This window comes from Mus musculus, chromosome 1 (genome assembly GCF_000001635.26).
Source record: "Mus musculus strain C57BL/6J chromosome 1, GRCm38.p6 C57BL/6J".
Lineage (NCBI taxonomy): Eukaryota > Metazoa > Chordata > Mammalia > Rodentia > Muridae > Mus > Mus musculus.
This window is the reverse complement of record NC_000067.6, coordinates 172,929,756-172,945,249: the sequence shown is the minus strand read 5'-3', so window position 1 is coordinate 172,945,249 and position 15,494 is coordinate 172,929,756. Positions and strand designations below refer to the sequence as shown.

The 15,494-nt window shown below is 40.1% G+C and overlaps 1 long non-coding RNA gene and 1 pseudogene across 2 annotated transcripts in view; one reads left to right on the top strand and one right to left on the bottom strand.

Moving 5' to 3' along the window:
- Nucleotides 1–15,222, bottom strand: part of Gm35686 — a 30,236-nt gene extending 15,014 nt beyond the window's left edge. For both annotated transcript variants that reach the window (XR_373717.2, XR_865744.1), the window contains exon 1: nucleotides 15,137–15,222. This is a non-coding gene — a long non-coding RNA (predicted gene, 35686). The remainder of the gene's footprint in view (nucleotides 1–15,136) is intronic.
- On the top strand, nucleotides 8,916–9,038 carry Gm26077 (annotated as a pseudogene).
- Nucleotides 15,223–15,494: the final 272 nt, after the last annotated feature.

Sequence of the window (15,494 nt, the reverse complement as noted above, 5' to 3'; positions counted from 1 at the left end):
GTCCAGATTAACCAAGACTGCTGACCCTCCTATAGGAGCACCCTTCTCCTCAACTTCTTTCAGCCTCAACAACAGGGTTCAGCTGTTTCTGTCCATTGGTTGGATGCAAATATTTACATCTCACTCAGCTACTTGTTGGGTCTTTTGGAGGAGTCATGATAGATCCTTTTTGGTGAGAGTTCTATAGCCTCAGTAATAGTGTCAGGCATTGGGACCTCCCCGTGAGCTGGATCCCACTTTGGGCCTGTTGCTGGATCTTCTTTTCCTCGGGCTCCTTTCCATTTCTATCCCTGTAATTCTTTCAGACAGAAACAATAATGGGTCAGAGATGTGACTGTGGGATGGGAACTCCATCCCTCACTTGATGCCCTGTCTTCTTGCTGGAGGTGGGTTCTGTAAGTTCCCTCTCCTTACTGGCATTTCATCTAAGGTCCCTCCCCTTGAGTCCTGGGAGTCTCTGACCTCCCAGATCTCTGGTGCAATCTGGGGCATCCCACCAACCTCCTCTTTCCTGGGGTTGCCTGTTTACATTCTTTCTGCTGGCTCTCAGAGCTTCAGTCCTTTTCCCTTACCCCAAACCAGATCAGGTTCCCCTCTCTCCCCACTCCCCTCAGCCACTGCTTCCACTTTCCCTCAGGGGTTCCTCCCTTCCTCCCCACTTGTGATTGCTTTCTTCTCCATCCCAAATGGGACTGAGACTTCCTAACTTGGGTACCTCAGCTTGTTGAGCATTTTGAGTTCTGTGAACTGTATCTTGGGTATTCTGTACATTTTTTTTGGCTAATAATCACTTATTAGTGAGTACATACCATGCATGTCTTTTTTTGGGTTTGAGTTACCTCACTCAGGATGATATTTTCTAGTTTCATCCATTTGCCTGCAAAACTCAGGATGTCCTCATTCTTAATAGCTGAGTAGTATTCCACTTTGTTAATGAACCACATTTTCTGTATCCCTTCTTCGGTCGTGGGACATCTAGATAGTTTCTAGCTTCTGGCTATCACAAATAAGGCCGCTATGAACATAGTGGAACACGTGCCCCTATGGCATGGTGGGGCATATTTTGGGTATATTCCCAAGAGTGGTATAACTGGGTCTATGGGTAGATCTACTTCCAATTTTCTGAGGAACCTCCAGATTGATTTCCAGAGTGGTTGTATCAGTTTGCAATCCCAACAGCATTGGAGGAGTGTTCCCCTTTCTACACATCCTCTCCAACATGCATTGTCACCTGAAATTTTGATCTTAGCCATTCTGATTGGTGTAAAGTGGAATCTCAGGGTCATTTTGATTTGAATTTCTCTGATCACTAAGGACTGTGAACATTTCTTTAGGTGCTTCTCAGCCATTCAAGATCCCTCAGCTGTGAATTCTCGGTTTAGTTATATACCCCATTTTTTGATTCAGTTGTTTGGGTTTTTTGTTTTTGTTTTTGGTTTTTTTTTTTGTGACTAACTTCTTGAGTTCTTTATATATTTTGGATATTATCCTTCTATTGGATGTGGCGTTAGTGAGGTACAGATTCCCAGTCTGTAAGTTGCCGATTTGTCTTAAGGACTATGTCCTTTGTCTTACAGAAGCTTTCCCAGTTCATGAGGTCCCATTCATCAATTCTTGATCTTAGAGCATGAGCCATTGGCGTTCTGTTTAGGAAATTTCCCCCTGTGCCAATGAGTTCAAGGCTCTTTTCCACTTTATCTTCTATTAGACTCAGCGTATCTGATTTTATGTTGAGGTCCTTGATCCAATTAGACTGGAGCTTTGTACAAGGTGACAAATATGGGTCTATTTTCATTCTTCTACATACAGACATCCAGTTAGACCAGCGCCGTTTATTGAAGATGCTTTCTTTTTTCCATTGTGTATTTTTGGCACCTTTGTCAAAAATCAAGTGAAGGTAAGTGTGTAGTTTTATTTCTGGTTTTCAATTCTATTCCATTGATCAACATGTCTGTCTCTGTACCAAAACCATGCAGTTTTTATCACTATTGCTCTGTAGTAAAGCTTGAGGTCAGGGATAGTGAGTCCTACAGCTGTTCTTTTATTGTTAAGAATTGCTTTTGCTATTCTGGGTTTTTTGGTTTTTGTTGTTTTGTTTTGTTTTGTTTTGTTTTGTTTCCTTTCCAGATGAATTTGAAAATTGCTCTTGCCATGTCTTTAAAGAATTGTGTTGGGATTTTGATGGGGATTGCATTGAATTTATAGATTGCCTTTGGTAGGATGGCCATTTTTACTGTTAATTCTTCAAGTCCATGAGCACGGGGGAGTTCTCCATTTTCTGAGATCTTTGATTTCTTTCTTGAGAGACTTGAAGTTATTATCACACAGGTCTTTCACTTCTTTGGTTAGAGTTACCCCAAGATACTTTACACTATTTGTGGCTATTGTGAAGGGAATTGCTTCCATAATTTCTTTCTCAGTCTGTTCATCCTTTGTATAAAGGAAGGCTACTGATTTATTTTCTTACCCGCATTCTCGACCGGCCAGGAAAGACACAGCAAACCAGAATCTTCTGCGGCAAAACTTTATTGCTTACATCTTCAGGAGCAAGAGTGCAAGAGAGCAAGAGCAAGAGAGAGAATGGCGAAACCCCGTCCTTTTTTAAGGAGAATTATTCTCCGCCTAGGACGTATTACTCCCTGATTGGCTGCAGCCCATTGGCCGAGTTGTCGTCACGGGGAAGGCAGAGCACATGGGGTGGAGAACTACCCTTGGCACATGCGCAGATTATTTGTTTACCACTTAGAACACAGGATATCAGCGCCATCTTGCAACGGCGAATGTGAGGGCGGCTCCCCACATTATTTGAGTTAATTTTATATCAGGATACTTTGCTGAAATTGTTTATCAGCTGGAGAAGTTCTCTGGTAGAATTTTTGGGGTTGCTTATGTATACTATCATATCATCTGCAAATAGTGATGCCTTTATTTCTTCTTTACCAATTTGTATCCCCTTGAACTCTTTTTGTTGTCTTATTGTTCTAGCTAACACTTTGAGTACTATATTGAATAAATATGGAGAGGATGAGCATCCTTGTCTTGTCACTGATATCAGTGGGATTGCTTCAAGTATGTCTCCATTTAATTTGATATTGGCTGTTGGTTTGCAATAAATTGCTTTTATTGTGTTTAGATAAGGCCTTGAATTTCTGATCTCTCCAATACTTTTAACATGAAGGAGTGTTGTATTTTGTCAAATACTTTTACAGCATCTAAGGAGATGATCATTTGATTTTTTTTTTCCTTTGAGTTTGTTTATGTAGTGGATTACATTAATGGACTTTTGTATATTAAACCAACCTTGCATTCCTGGGATGAAGCCTACTTGATCATGGCGAATGGTGGTTTTGATCTGACCTTGAGTTCAGTTTGCAAGAATTTTATTGAGTATTTTTTGCATCGATATTCATAAGCAAGATTAGTCTGAAGCTCTCTTTTTTGGTTGGGTCCTTGTATGGCTTAGGTATCAGAGTAATTGTAGCTTCGTAGAATGAGTTGGGTAAGGTTCCTTCTGTTTCTATTTTATGGAATAGTTTGAGGAAATTTGGTATCAGGTCTTCTTTGAAGGTCTGGTAGAATTCTGCACTAAGTCCATCTGGCTCTGGGCTTTTTTTGGTTGGGATCTTTTTAATGACTTCTATTTCCTTGTGTGATAATCTGTTTAGACAGTTTACCTGCTCTTGATTTAACTTTGGAATGTGACATCTGTCTAGAAAAATCATCTATTTTATCTAGTAGGATCTGATTTTTTTTTAATTTCCTCCATTTCTGTTGTTATGTCTCCCTTTTCATTTCTGATTTTATTAATTTGGATACTGCCTCTTGGCCCTTTAGTTAGTTTGGCTAGGGGTTTATCTATATTATTGATTTTTTTTCAAAGAACCAGCTTTTGGTTTTGCTGATTCTTTGTATTATTTTCTTTGTTTCCATTTGGTTAATTTTGGCCCTAAGTTTAACTATTTCCTGCCTTCTACACCTCTAAAGTGAGTTTGCTGCTTTTTTTTCTAGGGCTCTCAGGTGTGCTGTTATGTTGTTAGTGTAAGATCTCTCCAATTTCTTTACCAGGGCACTTAGTGCCATGAACTTTCCTCTTAGCACTGCTTTTGTTGTGTCCCATAGGTTTGGGTATCATGTGTCAACATTTTCATTAAGTTCCAGGAAGTCTTCAATTTCTTACTTTATTTCTCCCTTGACCAAGTTATCACTGATTAAGATCTGTTCAGTATCCACATGTGTGTGGGCTTTCTGTAGTTTTTACTGTTATTGAAGACCAGCCTTGGGTCATTGTGGCTGATAGGATGTGTGGTATTATTTCAATCTTCTTGTATCAGTTGAGGGTTGTTTTGTGACCAATTATGTGGTAGATTTTGGAGAATGTACCATTAGGTGCTGAGAAGAAGGTATATTCTTTTCTTTTAGGGTGAAATGTTCTGTATATATATATTAAATCCATTTTTTTCATAACCTCTCTTAGTTTCACTGTGTTTCTGTTTAGTTTCTGTTTCAATGACCTGTCCATTGGTAAGAGTGGGGTGTTGAAATCTCCCACTATTACTGTGTGGGGTTCAATGTGTGTTTTGAATTTTAGTAATGTTTCTTTTATGAATTTGGGTGCTCTTGCATTTGGGGCATAGATATCCAGAATTGAGACTTTCTCTTGGTAGATTTTCCCCATGATAAATGTGAAGTGTCCTTCTTTATCATGCTTGATAACTTTTGGTTGAAAGTCTATTTTATTGGATATTAGGATGGCGACTCTTGCTTGTTTCCTTGGACCACTTGCTTGGAAGACTTTTTTCCATCCTTTTACTCTGAGACAGATTCTGTCTTTGTTGTTGAGGTGTGTTTCTTGTGTGCAGAAAAATGCTGGATCTTGACTGCTTATCCAGTCTGTTAACTCATGTCTTTCTATAGATGAATTGAGCCCATTAATATTGAGAGAAATTAAAGAGAGATGACTGTTGGTTCTTAACATGTTTGGTTTTGTAGGTGGTTTTATGTGCATGTGGCTCTCTGCTTTTGACTTTGTTGTGAGATGCTTAATATCTTGTTCTTTCTTTGGTGCAGGTATCTTCCTAGTGTTGGATTTTTTTTCTTCCAGGATCCTCTGTAACACTGTGTTAGTAGATAGATACTGTTTGAATTTGGTTTTGTTCTGGAATATTTTGTTTTCTCCATCTATGTTGATTGAGAGTTTTGCTGGGTATGGTAGCCTGGGCTGGCATTTGTGTTCTCTTAGAGTCTGCATGACTTCTGACCAGAGTCTTCTGGCTTTTATAGTCTCTGTTGAGAAGTCTGGTGTAATTATGATAACCTTTGTATGTTACTTGGCCTTTATCCCTTGCAGCTTTTAATATTCTTTCTTTGCTCTGTGCATTTAGTGTTTTGATAATTTTGTGATGAAATTTTCTTTTCTGGTCCATTTATTTGGTGTTCTATAGGCTTCTTGTACCTTTATATCCATCTCTTTCTTTAGTTTGGGGAAGTTTTCTTCTATGATTTTGTTGAAGACATTTTCAGGTTCTTTGAGCTGGGAATCTTCATTATAGTAATCTATTCCGATTATTCTTAGATTTGGTCTTTTCATTGTGTCCTGAATTTCCTGGATGCTTTAGATTAGGAGTTTTTTATGTTTTGAATTTTCTTTGACAGTTGTGTCAATCTCTTCTACAGTATATTCTACACATGAGATTCTCTCTTCTATCTCTTGTATTCTGTTGGTAATAGTTACATCTGTAATTCCAGACCTCTTTCTTAGGTTTTCCATTTCCAGGTTTGCCTCCATTTTCATTTTATTTATTGTTTCTACTTCCATTTTTATGTCTTGGATTGCTTTATTCAATTCCTTCACCTGTTTGCCTGTGTTTTCCTATATTTCTTTCAGTGACTTATTGATATCCTCCTTAAAGAACTCTATTATCTTCATGAGATAGGATTTTAGGGCAGATTCCTGATTTTCAGGTGTGTTGGTGTATTCAGAGATTGCTGTGTTGGGAGAACAAGGTTCTGATGATGCCCACATATTTTGGCTTCTGTTGCTTGTGGTCTTGCACTTGCCTTTCACCATCTGGATATCTCTAGTGTTTGTTGATCTGGATGACTGTATGGAGTCTGCCTCTTTTGTCCCTGGGTTGCTTCAGGTCTCCTGTTAGGCTTGCAGACCTGGCTGTATCAGACCACCTGTGGGGCCTTCCAACTGGGGGCTCTTCACAGGGGCAGAGAAGCTGCTGATCTGTTGCCCTGGCTGCAGTAGATCTCCTGGGAGGCCTTCAGACAGTTGAACACCCTCTCTTTCTCTCGCTTTTATTATGATACAAACAGGTATGGGATGAGGATGAGAAGGAGGAGGAAGAGGAGGAGGAGGAGGAGAACGATGACAACGACAAAGAAGAAAAAGAGGAAGAAGAAGGAGGAGGAGGAAGAGGAAGAGGAGGACAATTACAACGATGATGATGACAAAGAAGAAGAAAAAGAGGAAGAAGAAGGAGGAGGAGGAAGGAGGACGAGGAAGAAAAGGAGGAGGAGGAGGAGGAAAAAGAAGAAGAAGAAGAAGAAGAAGAAGAAGAAGAAGAAGAAGAAGAAGAAGAAGAAGAAGAAGAAGAAGAAGAAGAAGAAGAAGAGGAAACGCATATACACCCTTGCTTTTCTGAGATAATCTTAACATACAAGTCAGACTATCTTCCAATTTCCCAAGTTCTTGCTTCAGGCTTTTATGTGTTGGAATGGCATGTACATGCCAACCTGCAGGCATGTGGATTCCAATGCTGTTCAACCACTTTATTGAAAGAGTGTAAACCAAGTCCCTCTACGTTTTTGCCACTGATTTTTCATTTTACGTTGATAACCATGTTGTACTGCATCACACTTTCACTAATTTGTGATATTATAAAAGATTTGTGATTTGTTATTTTATTCAGTGGTTTATAATTAATCTCACTATCTACACTGACATTCAAATATTTATTCCCAGTGATTTCCTTTAAGTTATCTTTGGTTTCTGTTTGACATGTCTTCATTACCCAAATCAGAAAAGAAATAAAAAAAAAACCCAAATCACAATGGAATATTACCAGTTTGAGTGACCACTTTCAAAACTAACTTTTATAAAATGGATGTAAAGAAATTGGAACCCTGGTACATCATTGATAGAAATGCAAAATAGTGAAGCCATTTTGAAAAACAGTAAGATGTTTCACCAAAAGAATTTAAGCTGTTGACTAGTCCTGGAGAGATCGGTGAGGACTGGAGTAAACAGTGATTCCCAAGCATGACAGGACCACTGCACTCATGAACACACAGCAGCTGTGCTGCCTGCATAGGGCCTGCACAAGACCAGTCCCATCATCATTTTATTCTGTGGTTGGAAGGGGTTCATACACCCCCACCTCTAATTGAAGAGATAGGGACAGCTGATGGTTTCTGGTGGAGGGAGAGTAAGTTTTCTTTGACAATGTGGCTGCTGGAATGTAGATCATACTCTACTGGAGAGCCCAGCCCTGGAAGTGTATGAACATCACAAATTGGAGCTGATAGAATACTAAGCAAAACAAAACAAAACAAAGCAAAACTAAAGGAGAGGACTCAAAGTTGGGGGTTAAAGAAATGGAAAAGATCTAGGAGGAGTTAAGTGAGGGTATTTGAGGTAAGTATACCCTACACGAGAAGTATATGCACAGCACAAATTGGATCCAAAGGGTTAAATTTTAAAGAGTATTTTTCAATTTAAGATGTAATTTTCATGGGATTCAGGAATTCAACTTGCAGGCCTACCAGAAGAATTGAAGTCAGGTTCTTAAAAAAACACTAGCACCACATACATGTTCACAGCAACATTAGTCACAATAGCCAAGATGTGAAAATATTCTAAGTGCTTCTAAGAGGGTGAATAAATAAAGAAAATGTTATATGTATGTGCAATAAAACAGATGGGAAGAAATGAAAAATAACTGACATTCCACAGGCACATAGTCCTGATTATACATGATGAATATATTATAAACACCTGCGAACAGAATTCTGCCTTAGTAAACACTGCTCTATTGGGTACCTAAAAAGTGTGTCAAGTATACAAACTATAAAGAATGAAGAATCCTTAATCTAAAAGAATGAACAGACCAAATTGATAGACTATGAATGATTTCATGTCTGCTTACCTTTCAACTCTATCTATCTATCTCTATCTCTCTCTCTCACTCCTTCAATGTGTATGTATTTTTTTAAAAAATGTTAATATAGTTTTCTATTCCTTATTTCTCCAAAAATATTTATTAATCCCTTAGCATTTGTGCAGAAAACTGATAGGCAGTAGATGAGATAAAGAAAAGTAAACACTTTAAAACTCTTTTTACTTGGAAATGTGTTTAGATAACTTCATTTGATATACATAAATAAAAAAGGATGTCTATACATAAATACTTCCAATATAAGACCAAATAATGGGATTACTAAAAAAATGACATAATGCTAATAATTACTTTATGCACTTTCTATTCACAAAACACTCAACTAAAAATATTTAGCATGCAGTTAGTATTCACTACAACCCTGTTTCATGTATGAGGAACAATAAGTTCAGAAGATTGAATGTTTTATGAACTTTCCATATTGATAACAGGAGAGGATCGTAATTGGAATACAGATTTATCTGATTCCAAAACATTTACACTTTATCCCCATGGCATTTGGAAGGTGTAAAGACCCCACCATAGATAGAAGACATTCCATGAAGCAGATAGCAAGTGAGATTGACTTTTAAGGCCTCAGGGGGAGAGGATGCAACTAATCCTGCAGAGACTTGATGTACCAGGGGAGAAGGATACCCAGGGTACCCACCCCTCTCAAAGGAAAATGGGAGGAGAGACAAGGGGAGACACCCTGTCTCCACTTGATTAATTAAAATAAGAATCACTCTAGCCTCCATTCCTAGAGGCATTGCTACTGTGTCATGTGTGTGTCAATAGGTAGCAGAGAAGAGAGAGGCTATGTCTTCAATCATCGTTCTGACCTATGAACATCTGAATGATTAGTAGCCTAACATTCACTGAAAAAAAAATGAACCTTAGCCAATCACTGGTTTGGTGCTATGTAGACTATGAAAGACTCTCAGATCCCAGGTGAGAGTAAGCCAGAGACAGACAACCCTCACATAGGGCCACTTGTCTAGGAACATTCTTGAGACTACCACCAGACTGACGCCATGGATCCCAGACAGGGAGCTAGCCTAAGATGATCCCATGGCACTGGACAAGCCTGGGAGGGAGGGGTGTGGGCAGACCATGCCCAGTGCCTTAATGCATGAGCTGAACATAGCACTCCTGAGGCCACTCTTGAAATGACTCCAGACACTCTGAGACCCTGGGTGCCACTAAGAGGAGCAAGTAGAGAAATGGAAGAGAAAGAGAAAGAGAAAAAGGAGGAAGACACAATGAAGAGAGGCAAACCTGGAGTCCTGAGCCTAGTGAGGAACAACCTGATGTGAATAGCCAGTGATGCCACCTAAAACCACATCTGGGTTCATTGCAGCAGCAAGGGTCAGTGACCTCCAAAGGCCAGGCTAATGTCCCTGGTATGGGTTGCCGTTTGCAGGACATGCTGATATCTGAGGGATGTGTAAGCTGGCTCTGGGGCTTAAAAGAAGGAGAGCTTGCCCTGCCCTTAGCTAGATGCAGTATTCAGGAGACTGGACCTTGCACATGGTGGGAGTTGTGGGTGAGCCCGCCATAAGGATATGAGCATAGAAGATCCTGCCCTGCCACTCATCTCCCCATGTGGTGGCATGGACAAGGGAGAGACACCCACCTCCCACCTTGCCCCTTGCTACCTGTAGCAGGTAGGAGAGCTGGCCCTGGGGTGACAACAGAAGAACTGGCCCTGCCCTTCACCTACTGCAGCACTTGGGAGGGCTGGCTCTGTACCTCACCTGGGCAGCACAGGACAGCTGAACCTGGTGACAGGGGCACAACCAGCTGATCATGCCACTTGTCTGCTGTGTGATGACATGAGCAAAGGAGAGAAACCCCCTGCCCTTTGTCACCTATGGAGGCAGGAGAGCTGTTTCTGCCCCTCATTTACTTCAGCACTTGGGAGAGTGGGTCCTGCACACCATCTGGAAAGCAGAGTTAAGCTGGCCCTGGATGCAGGGGTTGCAAGTGAACTGGCCCCAAGGGTGTGAAAGTGGAAGAGCCAGTGGGCTGACCAGCTCAGATATCACTCTCAGGCCTGGTCCAGGACTTTGAATTGGCAAACCTCAACATCTATCCCATCAGTGAGCTCTGGAGTTCACGAAGGGGCCAGACCTACAGATACAAAAAATAGGATTTCCACCACACAAGGTAACAGGTTATCTGAGAGGAGTCTCAGTGAGGTTTCAGTACTGATAGAGTAGCAAAACCCTGAAAGCCTCATACCAGACCAACGAATCAGTACAATGAACATTTGCAAGCAAAGAGGTATGGACAAAATGGACAAAATTACTGTGTCACACTACAGCTTCCATAATGTGATTTTTTTCCTGTCTGGGAGGAGGTTACAAGGGTGGAGGATGGGTATGATGGAAAGGGGAGATCAGTGAGGTTGGGGTGCATGGTGCGAAATTCACAAAGAACCAATAAACGTTTAAGAAAAAATTAACCATTCAAGCTTTGAAATGAGATACCTGCCTAAAATCTATTTTAGTTATAAGGAAAGTGAGCGTAAGTGTTTAAAAAGAAAGCCGAGGGGTGGATAAGAGGATCCACAAGAAAGGAGAAAGACCAATAGATTTCAAGAAAATAGCACGAGAGGGGAGAAATTAAATGGCTATAGATCTAGGTTTACTGAGTATATATTTGACTTAGAGATCAAAGTATAATCGAAGCAGAACTCCAATTCTGTATACACTTCCCTCAAACATACAGCCGAATGACATCAATTAGGGTCTGACCTGCTTTGGTGATTCAAATAAGAACTAGCAGTTACTAAATCTAGAAATAAATATCCATGCAAACAGGCTGGGAAGTAGAATAAAGAACAGGGGTTGATGTTCTGGCCACCAGGAAAAGAAAAGAAAGTAGGAATGGTCATGGAAAGAGTAATCTTGTTGAAATGAAGAGCATTTTAACAAGATAAGCTACTGGTAATAAATAGAATATTGACTGTAGTAAAGAAATACTTAACTGAACTTAAGGAATTTGTTTTGGAAACCTGGGGCAAAAGTCAAGTGTAAAGTATTCTAACTCTAACCATAGCCACTTACTTACTAGGAAGATAGAAATCAACGCATGGAACCAACCAAGTAAAAAAGTAAAACCTCAATGTTGCATGGTATGAAGTAGACAATCAAAGAGTGATATTTAGTGAATGTGCACATGAATGGATGTGGAAGCAGTATCATCATACAATATAAATATTGAACTTTGCTTAAATGGATGGAGACATATGAGAGAAAAAGAACTTATATCTATGCTCATGAAGACCTTGATCATGGCTGAGAAACTTCTGGCAGATCCCAAGACCCTCAAGTGGAGGAGATTCCAGAAAGTGGCCTGAGGCCATTTTGACATAGCCAACCCAACCCCTCATTCTATTCATAACCCCACAATTGCATAAACGACCTTCTTCCAGTAACAAAATCTGGATCACAAGGGTTAGGCCTCTGAAAGCCATTTCTATCTAAGAAATAACTGTTGTTCATTTCCTAACCCAGGACCTCATCATTTCTACAGTAACTCTGACTGCAAACATCAGGAAGCCAGACTGGAAAATCACTCACTCACACAGCACTGGCACCTTCCATGCCCCCTCTGCAACTGAAGATGCATATAAATCCTGAATTCCCCATTGTTTATGAATGTGAATCTCTACATAAGCAAGGTAACATAATATGTATATGTGTGTGTACATAACACACATGAATACACATGTATTCATACACATGTATTCACACATGAATATGTATGTACGTATGTATGTATGTATATAGAATGTGTGAACTTAGATTATGTCTACCCCCACTACCTCCCTCCAGCCCTTCTCAGACTGCCCTCACCACATCCCCTCCCAACTTCCTTCCTTCTTTTTAAATTTTTAATAGTCTAATGAGTCTAAATAGTTCTACCCATATTCACATAGATGTATAAACCAGCCACTGAAACATGGGTAAAACTTACCAGATATCCCACTCATGCAAAACAACTGACTCTCCCCCCCGCCAACCCCTGAAGGCATAAAATGCCAATAGATCCTCATGTAGAAGTGGGGCCTTATGAACCCCTATGTCATCCATATTGGAATTTTGACTGGTTTGAACCTATAAAGGTCTTATGCAGGCAACCATAGCTGCTGCTACTTTATGAGTGCATCAGTCCTATCATGTCCAGAGGAGACTGTTTTACAGTCCCCATCCTATGGCTCTTACAACCCTTCCACTCCCTTTTCTGTGGTGTATCCCAACCCTTCAGAGAGGAGGGTTGAGATATAGATGTTACACTTCAGGCTGGGCACTCTGCTGTCACTTTTCCCCTGTACTTTGATCAGTTGTGAGTCTCTGAATTAACTGATATATCATCTTTCTTGCTCACATTGTAAGTGAAAAGGATGTTACTCTATTTCCCTTATATATGTGAATAATGAGGTATGAATTTTCCCCTCTAATCTCCCAAGACTCTCATGAGCTTGATCAAAAAGTTGAAGAAACCTTTTCAGAACATTGCCATATCCCTCCTGCTTGCACTGACCTCTACACAAAAGAGGTAGAGCAAGTTCCTTAGATGGGTTTGACAACAGCCAATTCTTTATGGGAAATACTGAGAATTTGTCCTTTCGAACCCTCTGCTTTTCCTGGAAATGATCATGTTTGTTTATCGGGGTATACTTTGAACCCAATAGCCTGAACTTGGTGTTTATCTAAAAGTAGCATTATCTAGTCAGCATGATCCCATGACTGGGGTGGAACTTATACTCCAGTAGGACAAAATTTCTAGGAAGAAAAAGCACTAATAATAGATACTTACTTTGAACATAATGATACTTTGAGCCCTATAGATCTGGTCTGCTGTTTAGTTTTAATTTCCCATTTATTGAACTACTGGATTTATACTAAAAAATACAGTATCTCCTAGTGTTTGATCATTACTTTTCATTGTCAAAAGCATCTCTTCAGCAGTTCTATTTTTTAAGATAGAATACTGAGATTTAACCAAAACGTTGAAGCCAAAGAAAGCACTGGTAAGAGTTATAAAGGGCATGGGCTTCAGTCAAAATACAACGCAGGAAAACTAGATATTCCAGAAAGGAATGACGAAGCCCATTGCCTTTTGTACCTGCAAAGATTTCCTAAATGCTGAAGGAGAAACACAGTATGTGGGTTTGTTTGTTTGTTTGTTTGTTTGTTTCGGGTAGTATCAGCTTCAGGTGGAAAGAGAATGGGTAAGTGAGTGAATAGTTAGGCATGTGCTTTGTGAAGAGAGAGTAAAGGATCAATGAGAGGTGTGTACCCTCTCCCTTACCTACACCAACCTGAGAATTGTCTCATCAAAGTGAATTTGAACTTGATCTATATCAGGGACCTAGGGATTCAGCTGAACTTATGATTTTTCTGCCAGGAATTGCTACAGACCCTGAAAGAAGTTCACACAGCAGGCAAGCTGAAAGTCAATAAACCTGTTACGGGAGCAACTTGATAGGGAGAATAGGAGGACATCAAGGGCAACAGAAGACATTTTGTGTTAGTCACTTTTTGTAACTGTGACAAAACACCAAAAGCAGGAGTAGTAGTGGAATTTAAATAAAACAAAAATATTTATTTGGCCATTTTTAGAGATTTTAGTACATGGTTAGGTGAATCCTGTAGAGAGAATCTCTTATAAACATCACCTGTCAATAAAAAGCCATTGGCCAATGAGCTGAGGCAGGATATTTGTATGAGGCAGGACACTGGCAGGAAGAGAGAGAATTCTCAGAAACAGTAAGAGGTAAAAGACAGACTAGGGAAAAGCCGAGAGAAATGAGAGGGGAGACAGACTGAGAAGCAAAAAGATGGATGTAAAATGGGGGGGGGGAGACTAGGGAAGATGTGGGCTGAAAGAAAGGTAATTAACCACATGGTAGACATATAATAGCTTAAATGGGTTAAACAAGCTATTAGCTAATCAAGGAATGAGCCAAAGCATATGGCCCAGACATTTAATGATAACTAATTAGTCTCAGAGTAGTTGGTGGGAACTAAGGGGCCAGAAGGAAAAATTAGGTAGAAAGGGCATCAAGACAGCAAGCACATAGTGGTGCACCTAGGTTGCTGCCTCCGATTGGCCGGATAGCAGAGATAGACATAAAGGGCTTCAAGATAAGGAATTCCTTCAAAGGAATGCTCTTGATGACTTACATCCCCCAAGTAGGCCTAGTTCCCAAAAGACCCATTCAGCTATGAACTCGTGCATTAACCAATCTAGTAAAAACTCCAGCACCTTCACGATCCAGTCACTTCATAGTAATGCCATCTGCTTAAGATCAAGACTTTAACATGAGCCTTTATAGGACCCTTCATATCCAAACCACACAACCTTCCACCCCTGGTCCTCAGAAGCTCAATTTTATATCATAATATAAAATGCATTTAGTATTTTTCTAAGGACATTTCTCAAAATTCCAAACTCAAAGTGTCCTCTGAGGCTCCCTATCAAGGCAGACAATGTTGGTTGTGAGCTCCTATAAAATAAAGCAAATATAAACAGAAACAATTGCACAGAGTAAGTACCATCATTCCCAAAAGGAAAAATGGGACAAAGAATGGGGGCAGAATTAGGCAAGACCTAAGCCCATGAAAGTAAACACTAAATCTCATCAGTCTGTCTGGAGTCACGAGAATTGGTAGTAGAATGTGAGCTTCTAAGACCTTGATGCCATCAAACCACATGGTTCTCCTTCAGGCTGGCTCTTCTCACTGCCTAGGCTTTTTCTTTGTAGATGTTCCATGTCCTCAGTGATTTCTAGTCCCTGTATCCACTGTGGCTTAAATTTTGCCCTCTGAGCTTCACACATCCTCTTATCTAGAAACTACTCACAGAGAATCCAAACTGCTATATATTGGCTGAATTTCAGGATTTCCTTTTAAATCCCTGAGAAAACCTCCATGACCCTGTACCTATGGCATTCCACGTACCTGCAGAATCAGCATTGCATGGACAATGGTAAGTTCTGCCTCCAGCTTGAACTTGGACCACAGTTGTGCTGACCTCTGTGTGCCTGAGTGTAATGAAATGAATTCTGATGAAGCAACATTCCAGGAAGCCCCAAGAAGCAGGATGTGTGGGCAGAGCTCTCTTCTAAAACAACATCTTTCAAATAATTCTACACTTTGACACAGAAACTTGTGGTAGACAAGGTCTTGGCAAGTCCTTTGATAATGTTAAGACATCTCTCATATTGTTCCAAATGCAAGGTATTTTTTCCTCCTTTCTAAACCTTTTACCTGTGAAAGGATAAATATTCTTTTGAATTCAACCTCTGTTCAGGTACTT